The following is a 13,099-nucleotide window of genomic DNA, read 5'->3' as shown; positions in this document are numbered from 1 at the left end:
CAACTGTCGTTCTTCCGAGTGAGGGACGTCAGGATTAACACACAGCACAGCTTCAGGTTCTGCAGACAAGCCTTTATTCCACTTTCTCACACAGTATATATAGCCCTCAGCAGGGGAGGCTGGGCCAGAAAAGCAAGAAGCTCATCACTGTAGGGGTAAACATCTTTAGAAACATTGCTGAAAACAACAGATTGTTTTGTTCTTGTTTTTGCTCTTGTTTTTTTGGAACAACCAACCACAAGAGTGTAAAACAGATCAAGTAGGGGTGCGAAGGCCTGTCCTCAAGGGACCAGACAATTCCCCCCTTTTTATTTTATTTATTTATTTATTTATTTTTTTGGTTTTTCGAGACAGGGTTTCCCTGTAGTTTCTAGAGCCTGTCCTGGAACTAGCTCTTGTAGACCAGGCTGGCCTCGAACTCAGAGATCCGCCTGCCTCTGCCTCCTGAGTGCTGGGATTAAAGGCGTGTGCCACCACCGCCCAGCCTCCCCCCTTTTTATTTTAAAAGCATGAGAGCCCCTGTCTTAGGGCTCTCCCGGATAGAGACTCTTACTTGTCTACAGGAGGCCTTAATCCCTGTCTTAGGTAAGCTCTCTATACCAGGACAGTTGCCCGTCGTAGGGATCCCTCATGACTTCTGCAGCATCTGCAGCCAGACTTGGGATGCTTCCTGATTACCGGAAGACAGCCAGAGCAACACTTGTGGAGTGACAATATGCTGTACATGAGGTTGCCGCATAAAGCGGCAGAGAATACAAAAACAGAAGACCCCAATAGCCATATCAGCCCAAGTAAGAGCATTCCAGACAATCGCTAGACCCAGCCCTCAAGCTGGGCCATGGCATTCCACTGACTGGATCCAGACAAAGCAGGGACCATGTGCTATTAATACTAACAATATGATGAGCTGTTTGCAGGGTCAAATTCAAAAAGGAGGAATTCCAAGGGCCATCCAAACATGCATTCAACTAACTGTTCGACTACATCAGAAGCACCCACAGCATCAGCAGGTGCAATGCAAGCTGCACTACAAGAATGAGAACAAGACACCCGCCCTAGGAGCCAAAGGGAATCCACCCGTTCCTGCAAAAGCACAGTCCATCGATCCAAATTCAAAAGTCCAAATCCAATATTAGAGTCCAGAGCACTCTGCGTCCACAGGACCCCGCCAACCTCCCCAGACAGCACAGTCTCTGCAGTCACAGCTGTTTGTGAAATGGCAACTCCAGCAACTGTAGCTGCGGTGGCAGCAACAGCAATAGCAGCAACAATTGCAGCTGTTATCCCAAAGTCTCGCCGCTGTCGGTAAAGGATGATCTCCTGACATTCTGTTAGACCCCAACTCTGGGATGCTAACTCCTCAGGAGAGTTGCCCCAACCTGTCTGGTTGATGCAAAAGCAAGAGGAAGTTTATTCTCATTTGCGCAAATGGGCTCTTCAGCCATGACAGGGAGAGAAGCCCCGACTAGCTATTACAGGCTACTTTTAAAGGCAAAAACCACATATTCAGGGAGGGGGGGTATAGTGGGTTGTTTGTCAAATGCAGGGATTGGCTCATTTTAAGGACATTTACTATGATTGATTATGTCAAAGGTGGGACGGGCTGTTACTGGATCAGGTGAAAGACAGGGAAGCTCCTGCAGGCTGTTGGAAAACACCTAACTTCTAGTTAACAGGCAGGATGGGGTCACGACTAGTTCACAAAAACATGTTTTCTCTAGTTCGCAAAAACATGTTTTCTTCAGCTTGAGACACCAGCATGGGCAGAGGAATCACAGCAGGCACTCAAACGATCAAAGCTCCATCAGAACTGTCCCAGCAATTACTCAGCTTGCAGATCCTGGAAGAACAATCAAGAGTATTGCCCTCCAAAGTGCCATTCCACAATACAAAGAAAAACGGGGCAAGAACGCAAGCTGAGGATCAAATAGTCATATTGCATCCAGCAGTATAACAAGTCAGGTTCTTGAGTGATAAAGCCTGCAATAGAAATATCCATGATGAAAGGAGGACTCCTTCATCAATGACAGGTTACTAAGTGTAATTTCCCTGTTCTGGATCAACTCGGGCCGATGTCGTCCCCACTGTTATGTTGCTAGCAAAAAGTGAGGGAAAGAGAGGGCTATTTTTATTAACTGGCATTAAAAGTGGGTGGTTTCCTCACCAGACTCCCCATCACCCATGATTCTGTTGTTGTTACCAGAGTCATCACCTGAAGCAGAAGGAGCGTCGCGGTCTTCATTCTGGGTCACCTGGGTCACCCAAATTGGTTTATCGACTCCTGGAGGAAAAACACATACAGCCCCCCTTACTTTTGCCAACAAGGGGGTTGGTTCCATCCATCTTCCTGTTTGCAGATCTTTCCAACAAACCCATCCTAGACTCTGAGCCCTAACTTGTGTATGGTGCTCCATAGGCGAGCACCCTTCAGCATTCACAGCCAAAAAATTTAAAATAAAGAGAATGGTGAATAATTGAGTTGCTGGGGAGAATATGAACTCCCCCCTTTTTATTTTTTGAAAATATCACTTAAGGGTCTGATTGGCTATTTCCACAATTGCTTGACCCATTGGGTTATACGGGATGCCTGTTTTATGGGAAATTTCATAGAATGAACAAAGGGATAAAATTTTTTTGCTGATATATGCTGGGCCATTATCTGTCTTAATAACCTTGGGTTTGCCCATATATATATATATATATATATATATATATATATATATATATATATATATAGCATCTTTTGCTCGTTTTCCCAAATGCAAGGATGTGAAAATTACTCCTGAAAAGATGTCTACTGATACATGGACAAACTTAAGTTTCCCTGCAGTGGGCAGGTGTGTAACATCCATTTGCCCAATGGCCCCCCCCCTTTTACATCGTGGGCACTTTCCTGGTCTGGAGGTAGCTCCATGAGGGAGCTGTGGACAATCCTTCAATCATTTTTTTTAATGTCCAGGGGCACCACAGTTAAAGCAGGTTTTATCCCCAGTTGTCCAGGGTCCTCGCCCAGGCCTGATGGCAGCAGCAATCACCTGGCCCTGAATGAAGTGCCCATCAATATCTTGGCAGATCTGGATGTATTCATTTAAGCTTTTTGCTGTATGTGGCCGCAAGGCTTCCTTACAGTATTTATTTGCATTCTCAAAAGCCAGCTGCTTAATTATGGGCATAGCTGTTGTTACATCACCAAACAATTTCCCTGCCAACTGCAATAGCCTATCCACATAGTCCTGAAATAGTTCTGAAGGCCCTTGTAAAACGTTTGACAGCTGATCACCTGTGCCCTTGTTTGGCAGGGCTTTCCAAGCTTTGGTAGCTGCAGTGGTGGCCATTTGGAGATATACGGCAGGATCAAGCACAATTTGATTGGCCAAGTCAGCATAAGCTCCTGCTCCAGTTAGCATGTCTAGATTGTGCTGTGCCTGTCCCGCTTGCACATTTAAACAATTTTCTTGATATTCTCTCCTCCACAAAAAATAATCTCCCAAGCCGGGCGGTGGTGGCGCACGCCTTTAATCCCAGCACTCGGGAGGCAGAGGCAGGCGGATCTCTGTGAGTTCGAGGCCAGCCTGCTCTACAAGAGCTAGGTCCAGGACAGGCTCTAAAAATGCTACAGAGAAACCATGTCTCAAAAAAACCAAAAAAAAGAAAAAAGAAAAAAAATAATCTCCCAATAGTACCGCACGGCATAGCTGCTGCCAATCGCTAGGTGTAAGATTCAATGCCGCAAAAGGTTCTACTATGGCAAGAGTAAAGGGGGGCTGAGAGCCATATGCCACTATAGCCTCTTTCAATTGCATCATCTCCTTAAAGCTCAAGGCCATGTGTTGTCTCAGCATCTGTCCTGGATTGTTCGGATCAGGTACCTCTATGACTAGAGCAACTGTGTGCTGGGGCTGAAAACAGACACCTCCTCTTCTTCCTGATCCCTCTTTGGTCTCCCACTCATCTCTCAGTCCCCAATGGGCCTCCCTTCTTCCCCAATCCTTTTTATAAGCAGGTGGGGCTGATGGCACACATAAGGAATCCTTTGCCTTACAGCGCTTCAGCCTTTTCTGAAGTACCTTAATTTCCTGCTTTAGCTATTCTTTCTCATCAGATAAACTATCCTCTGCACTAGAGCTGAGGCTGTCTTCCCCATTTTCTGACTCAGAGGTTATTGCTATCTGGGTTTGCATAGGATTGTTTTGGCTATCAAGTTGAGTGCTGTTCTTTTGAGGTCTTTGAAGAATTTTGCTGGGATTTTGATGGGCATTGCATTGAATCTGTAGATTGCTTTTGGTAAGATTGCCATTTTTACTATGTTAATTCTGCCTACCCAAGAGCATGGGAGATCTTTCCACTTTCTGGTGTCTTCTTCAATTTTTTTTCTTCAAAGATTTAAAGTTCTTTTCATACAAGTCTTTCACTTGTTTGGTTAGAGTTACTTCGAGATATTTTATGCTATTCCCTTTGATGTCCCAGACCAATGCCCAGACCCACAGAGGTCCTGGCTCAGGCCTACTCCCTCTGAGGACCCAGACTCAACCTTGGCCCTGCCCAGATGTCTGGTTCCGGCCTATTCCCTTGGAGGTCCCAGGTTCACTCACACCCAGACTGGCAGAGGTCCTGGCTCAGGCCTAGCTCCTGGGAGGTCCTAGACTCACGCCCAGACCCACCAGCATCCTGGCTTAGGTCTACTCCCTTGAAGGTCCCAGGTTCATGTCTGGACCCTCAGCAGTATCTGGCTCTGGCTCACTCACTCAGCGGTTACTCCCCTGGACCTGTTACTCCCCTGGACCTGTTCCAGTGGAGATCACTGACTCCACAACTGTATTTTTTTAATATTTATTTATTTATTATGTATACAATATTCTATCTGTGCATATGTCTGTAGGCCAGAAGAGGGCAGCAGACCTCATCACAGATGGTTGTGAGCCACCATGTGGTTGTTGGGAATTGAACTCAGGACCTTTGGAAGAGCAGGCAATGCTCTTAACCACTGAGCCAACTCTCCAGCCCCACAACTGTATTTTTAAATGTGCTTAAAGCACTGGCTCTTCTTTTACAGCAAGTGGGCAGCTCATGAAAGTCAACTTAGATAGCAGAGGCATAGTGATCCCCTCTGCTGGAACATTTAGCCAAGCTATTCTTCATTTCTGTGTCAACCAAGAACTGTGGAAATGCGTGTGCCACCCAGGCTCCTCTGTTTATTTTGCCCTTCTCTTCTCTCAATTTTCCGTCTTGTTCTGACACAGTTTGAACCCCAGATGGGAGGGCAGCTCTCCATTCAACCAGACCATATATCCAACACAGTGAACACATCAGGCTAAGGGAACCCTGTGGGACCTACTGCAGAGACAGCCTGGTTAGCCCTTCCATCATCGTGAGACTCAAAGGTTCCAGGGCTTTCCATGGCTGTGAGAATCACTTGGTCAAGTTCTTGAGAACTCTCTACTGGCCTCCATGACTTGTTTGGCTGAAATCTCTAGAAACTTCCATGTCCTGTGGTCTCTTGACTCCTGGAAATGTGTGAGATGAGTGATACCCACTCACATTTCCAAGCACCTTTGGTGTTGTGAGCAAGAATGTAGACACGTGTAGTAGTTGGTATAACCAAAGTTGTATTATCACACAAGGTTCACATTCTAAATTCCTAACTATGGTCCTAAGCCTGTCTCTGTAAGGTTGCTCACTTGTGCAATGGATCTTAGCCAAAGGTTAGGTCCAGTCTCTGACATAAGTCCCTGATTTGAGGGTCAGGATCCTGGGGGAAACTCTCCAGCCACAGGATAGATCAAGGTCTTGGGCTCTGCTTATATGCTGTCCAGTGGGTGTTATGGTGTCATAGGACTGTGTCTGGTTTTCTTGGGTGACTGACATTACTGAGTTCTGGTTACCAGGTGCAGTCTTGGGTGTAGTGGAATTTCTAAGCTATTTTTGCATGTTTAAAAAGATACTTTTTGGCAATCTTAGTGAAAGCAATCTACAGATTCTACACAATGCCCATCAAAATCCCAGAAAAATTCTTCAAAGACCTCAAAAGAACGGCACTCAACTTCATTTGGAAAAGAAAAAAACCCAGGATAGCCAAAACAATCCTATGCAATAAAAGAACTTCTGGAGGCATCACAATCCCTGACTTCAAAATCTACTACAGAGCTATAGTACTGAAAACTGCCTGGTATTGGCATAAGAACAGACAGGAGGACCAATGGAACTGAATAGAACACCTGGATATCAATCCACACATCTTCGAACACCTGATCTTTGATAAAGAAGCAAAAAATATCAAATGAAAAAAAGAAAGCATATTTAACAAGTGGTGCTTTATGCTTTATGCTTTAGTGGTGCTGGCATAACTGGATATCAACATGTAGAAAAATGAAAACAGACCCATATCTATCACTGTAAAACTTTAAGACAATTCTGAGGACAATTCTGAGCCCTCTCAGTCTCAGCTGCAGTGCTCCCCTTCCCCCCTGGGAACCAAGGACATAACAGCTACACATGCACGTACTGTTTCTGTGTAATTGTGTATTGAAATCAGTAATTTGAAAATTGTACCTGTGCATGGTCTGTATTGAAACGGGACCAGAGGGGAGAGGCAGACGTGCCCTGCGACCCCTGTTCCTAGCCCTGGGAAGACATTCTGAGCAATTTGAAGAGGGGGTGACCAGGTCGCCCTAGTCTCTGGGAAACGTGAATTGTTTCCATCTGGATTTTCAGTTCTGCACCAGAGTGGTGGTGAGAGCGCCAGCTTCTGGTTTTGAGTTTGTGTCTGTCTCTTTGTATTTTTATTTTGTATATCAGTTTGTCTTTGATAAAATGGGACAACAATTAACTACCCCTTTAACTCTGACTGTAGATCATTGGAAGGAGGTTAAAGATTGAGCTCGTAATCAATCTGTGGAAATCTGAAAGAAACGCTGGCAGATGTTCTGTTCTTCAGAATGGCCCACTTTTGAGGTGGGCTGGCCGCGGGACAGGACACTTAACTTGAATACTGTCTTACAGGTCAAGAAAAGTCTTCCAAACGGGCCCTCATGGCCACCCAGACCAGGTTCTCTACGTTACCTGGGAGAGCTTATCCAGAGACCCCCCACTGTAGTGTGAAGCGGCGGGCTGTGTCCCGCCAACCGGCTATCTTTACCCAAAATAATTACACGGAAACTGTATTCATTTAAACACTGCCTGGCCCATAGTTTCAGCCTCTTATTGGTTAATTCTCACATCTTCCTTTAACCCATATTTAGTAATCTGGGTAGCACCACGAGGTGTGGCTTACCAGGAGAGATCTTAACCTGCGTCCATCTCGGAGAGGAGCAGCATGGAGACTCCTATGGAGACTGCCTGAAGCGTCTCCCCAACTCTACTTCCTTGTTCCCACAATTCTGTTCTGTCTACTCCACCTACCTAACTCTCTGTCTCTTAAAGGGCCAAGGCAGTTTTCTTTATTAATTAACCAATGAAAGAAACATAGACAGATAACTCTCCTCCATCATTTCCCCTTTTTCTGTTTAAACAAAAAAGAAAGGCTTCAACTTTAACATAGCAAAATTACATATAACAAAACAGTTATCAAGCAAGTATTACAGTTACAATATTTAAATCTATTTTATCTTTTATCATAACTAAGGAAAGCTATAACTATCTATTTATTCTTCAACTCCATCAAAGACTCCAGAAGGATATAATGCTACCTAAGTAAACAAGAAATAAGTAACTTATAAAACTCTAGAAATGACAGAGACAACTCGCTGCCTGGACAGTCACCCAAAGTTCCTCTGTACCGTTGGGGCATCCATCTTCGGGCTTCAGGCCCACAGTATCCAGCAGACATTTCCATGAAGCAGAAAAATTCCAAAGACAGTTCAGTCACTTTCTGCTGTGTCCTGCAGAACGTCTCGCAGACTCTTTCATGAATCTGAACCCCGAAAGACCATCTCACCTTTAGGCAAGTTCAGCAGTCCTCTCTCTGCGGGTTCTTTGTGTCCAGTTTATGGAACAGTCCAGCCAAGAGCAGTTTCTTGCCCAAATGGCTAACAAACTCCATAAGTAGCCTCTTCGATGCCCATCTTCCTCTCAAAGTAGATTGGTGCTGCCACGAGCAGACGTGTCTCATTGTCATGAAAAACCCTAAGTTATTAAAACATTAAATGCCATATTCTGCAGTCTTTGAAAGATATGAAGAATGTCTATCTAACTGAAATATATCTCTACATATCTAGAAAATCTAATAACATGACTACAAGCTTAACTATTATCAATGATTATCCATTAACAACCTATATTTCCTAATTATACATTACAGTTTTTAAAATGAACTACAATCACAATAGCTTAATCAAGATCAGAAATACATATACATATAACAAAATTGACCTTAAAATCTATACCAATGCAAATTCATATCTATATCATCTCCCCCTTTAAATGTAAAAGAACAATTATAAGCAATATTTGGGAAAATGGGCGCAGTTTTTTTCTCTCCAAACTGCTTCCTGCTGAATGGGGGCGCTGTTATTTAGGTCTTTCATGGTATAACCTGTCTGCTAGGTTCATCCCAGTCGGCAGTTGAGCGAAGTAATTTTTTGAGGGTGTTCACAGCAACCTTTCAGGAGGGCGTGGTCTATCATACCATATTGGGATAGAAGCAATCCACAGAGTCTCGTCCTCTGTGAAAACAAAAGAAGAAACTCTTTTCCAAAGCATCATGTTCTTAGATCCAAATCCTGAAGTCATACCGTTAAGATGTCCATTCTGGTCTAGCCTGGCAGCCCATATAATGAAATGTCTCGCTGTACTTAGCTCCTTTACAGTCAAAAAAATCAAAGAAAACACAACAAAATACATAATCCAGACTCTCTGTGAATTTTTCATTTTTATGTGGCTTATTTTCACTCTTTCACTTTACTTTATTCTGTCTCTTTAAAGACTTTACCCTTTTTTTAGGCATTAACTTTATTTTTTATATTTTTTTTCTCTCTCAAGCCTACATACATTTATCCAACATTGTGACTCATTTAAAAGTCTTTTATGTCTGAATCTGTCCTATTGTGAATCTGTAATTTTTTTACTGTCCAGAAACATGTTTGATTTGCGCCTTTACTTTGTTAAGCGCTTAAGACTCTAAGCTGTGACATTCCTGGATCAAAAACAGGTACTGCGGGCTTGCCCCGCCCAGTCCAACATGGCGGAGCCACTTGTGACTCTGAATCGGTTGCACCTCTGAGCTGCAGAGCCTCCGGGCTGTTCTGGATGTTGGCTCCACCTCTCTCCAACTTCAAAATGGAGGATGTACCATTTTCTGCTAGCTCTGGGGCCTCCAGGTAGGAGCCACACTCAGCACTTTAATTCTGAGACTGAGTGTGCGGCACAGAAACTCTTTTCATCCAAGTTACAGCCAAATCTGACGTGCAGAGCACCGGGCAGCCTGGAAACATCGGCAGAAATCCGCCATGCTCTCCCGCTTGCCTAAGCCTGATTCCTCCATCTGCCCAGGTGCAGGTGGGGAGCAGTGAGCCGTTGGCATGGTCTCAGAGCACTTTCTTTCCGATCCCAAGCAGGCACACAAACATCCAGTCCATAAAAGCCATTGAAATGCTTTAAAGCCAGAGTCTGCACTGGCGGCACAGTGCAGGAAGCCGCGTTTTAAAATGACTCAGCTTTTTCTCTGCCGCTTTTGCTGAAACAGGAAATCTCTCTAAGGCAAGTCCAGGCAAACAGCAAAAAGCTGTGTTAAACTCTCTCTCTCCTTTATTTAAAGCCCTCTCAGGTTTTTAAGTGGATTTAGCCCCACGTTGGGCGCCAATCTGTAGTGTGAAGCGGCGGGCTGTGTCCCGCCAACCGGCTATCTTTACCCAAAATAATTACACGGAAACTGTATTCATTTAAACACTGCCTGGCCCATAGTTTCAGCCTCTTATTGGTTAATTCTCACATCTTCCTTTAACCCATATTTAGTAATCTGGGTAGCACCACGAGGTGTGGCTTACCAGGAGAGATCTTAACCTGCGTCCATCTCGGAGAGGAGCAGCATGGAGACTCCTATGGAGACTGCCTGAAGCGTCTCCCCAACTCTACTTCCTTGTTCCCACAATTCTGTTCTGTCTACTCCACCTACCTAACTCTCTGTCTCTTAAAGGGCCAAGGCAGTTTTCTTTATTAATTAACCAATGAAAGAAACATAGACAGATAACTCTCCTCCATCACCCCACCATGGGTCAAACCATTTGTTCCACCTGCAGGAGAGAACAAGGCCTAGAATCCAGGCACCTCTGGTTCTTCCTGATACCCAGTTCCGCCTGCATGGCAGACTTCTCCCTCCTCCTCCTCTTCCCCTGGAGGAAGCACTTCCCACACCTGTTCCCCAGAAGGCCACTGCTCCCCTAGCCCTGAAAACTTCAGCACTCAGCGCCCTCTAAGTGGGGACAGGGGAGAGACCTCCCTAGCATCTCCCCTTTCGCTCAGACCCTCAAGCTCTGACTGGACTCACAGAATCTGTTCTGACTACCCACCAGCCCACTTGGAATCTCAATGCCGCAGCAGGTAGGAGGTGGCTGACAGTCAAACGCTGCTAGGCTCTCTCAGGGGGGTGGTTGCAAGGCACCCCACTAATTTGGCCAAGGTAAGAGAGGTTCTTCAGGGGCCAGTTAAACCACCAGCTGTGTTTCTTAAGGTTTACAGGCGTTTTACTCCTTTGATCCAACCTCTGAAGGTCAGCGGGCAGCGGTAGCCATGGCCTTCATAGAACAGTCAGCATCAGAGATAAGGAGAAAGTTACAGTGGTTAGATTTAAATAGAGGGACTGAGTAAGTGTTTCAGAAGCGAGAGGCAGAGAACGTGAAAAGAAAGAGAGGGAGGTGGGAAGCAAAAGAAAGAAATTTGCAAGGAATTTTGGCCACAATGGTAGGGGAGCAAGAACAGACAGAATCAGACAGATAGGGAGGCAACCTGAGCAACAGCTATGGAGACTGCTTGCCTCAGACAGAGCAGCACCTGACCTGGCCAAATGCAGACTGGCACTGAGCAGAAGCGAGGGGCACTCTACCCACCAGAGAGGCCTATGCAGCGGCCACCGTGACCATACTGGAGCCCCACACCCTGCTCCCGATCCCAAGCCAGCCCCAGTCCTCTGATCGCTCACTGCCACCGCCTGGCACCCAGGAGAGCTCCTCAGGAGAGCTCCTCGGTGTTTCTAACAAGGCCGCAGTCCCAGTGGGTGTTGCACGGGGCAGAGGCGATGCTGATGTGCCAGGTGGGAGCCCCCCCCCCCCCCGTCGCGTACTGAGAAAAGAATAGGATGGCCTTGGACAAAGGTGGGACAGCAGCCACCTCGCACCGGAGCCCGGCAGCGATGCTGCGCCCAGGTTGGGCGGTTGCCCCATTCCAGGGTGTAGGGGAGGGGGGGAGGGGGGAGGGGGAGGGGAGATGGGTTCCCCCTCGCTGTGGCTAGAACATTTGACTGTGGACACAGGGCTGAGAAAAAGGACCAGTGACTCTCAGTGTCCCACGCCTTCATTAGAAAGAGACTTGCTGACAAAGTCAAAGGCCCAGATTAAACCCTGTCTCGAAAAACCAAAAACAAAAAACAAAAACAAAAAAAACAAAGGCCCAGATTAGGTTTACTTTCCATCTCCCTGAATGGGCAAGAGAACCTTTAGGTTCTCAGTTACTGATGTTTTGACTCACGCCCTGAGAAAGGGGCAAAGTGACCCTCAGATGTTTCTTCTTACCTTATCTGATCTGGTAACCTCTCTCCAGCCAATTATTGGTAATAGCCCTTTTGAATAAGCCAATCATAATCGTTAAAGAACAACTCCCAGACACCCCCTTCCTTTTGTGGTTTATTGCTCTAAAAGTAGCCTGTACCAGCTATTTGGGGGTCTTTCTGGCCTCTAATGCTGAAAGACCCTGTCATGACAGAATTAATAAAACCCTCATGCTTTTACATCAGCTGTGGTGTGAGAGACGGTCTCTGGGGGCAAACCTCCTTGGTGATTGGACTCTAGGGTCCAACATCACCATGCACAAAACTCAAGTCCAAATGGATCAAAGACCTCAACATAAAGCCAGCCACACTGAAACTCATAGAAGAGAAAGTGAGAAGTACACTTGAACACATTGGCACAGGGAACCACTTCCTAAATAGAACCCCAGCAGCACAGACACTGAGAGAAACAATTAATCAATGGGACCTCCTGAAACTGAAAAGCTTCTATAAAGCAAAGGACACGGTCAACAAGACAAAATGACAGCCTACAGAATGGGAAAAGATCTTCACTAACCCAACATCAGACAGAGGTCTGATCTCCAAAATATACAAAGAACTCAAGAAATTGGACACCAAAAGATCACATAGTCCAATAAAAAATGGAATATAGACCTAAACAGAGAACTCTCAACAGAGGAATCTAAAATGGCTGAAAGACACTTAAGGGAATGTTCATCATCCTTAGTCAACAGAGAAATGCAAATCAAAACAACTCTGAGACTCCATTTTATACCTGTAAGAATGGCCAAGATCAAAAACACTGATGACAATTTATGCTGGAGAGGTTGTGGGGAAAATGGAACACTTCTGCATTGCTGGTGGGAATGCAAACTGGTACAACCCCTTTGGATGTCAGGGTGGCAATTTCTCAGAAAATTAGGAAACAACCTTCCTCAAGACCCAGTAATACCAATTTTGGGTATATATCCAAAGGATGCTCAATCGTGCCACAAGGATATGTGCTCAACTATGTTCATAGCAGCTTTGTCTGTCATAGCCAGAACCTGGAAATAACCTAAATGTCCCTCTATCGAAGAATGGATAAGATAGTGTGGTACATTTACACAATGGAGTACTACACAGCAGAAAAAAATAAATAACAACATCTTGAACTTTGCAGGTAAATGTGTGGACCTAGAGAACATTGTTTTGAGTGAGGTAACCCAGACATAGAAAGACAATTACCATACTAGTTTTTAAACACAAAGCAAAGAAAGCCAGCCTACAAATCACAATCCCAGAGAATTTAGACAACAATGCGGACACTAAGAGAGACTTACATAGATCTAATCTACATGGGAAGTAGAAAGTAGAAAAAGACAAGATCTCCTGAGTAAATTG

Source organism: Arvicola amphibius, chromosome 10, assembly GCF_903992535.2.
Source record: "Arvicola amphibius chromosome 10, mArvAmp1.2, whole genome shotgun sequence".
Taxonomy (NCBI): domain Eukaryota; kingdom Metazoa; phylum Chordata; class Mammalia; order Rodentia; family Cricetidae; genus Arvicola; species Arvicola amphibius.
This window is presented reverse-complemented; position numbering follows the sequence as displayed.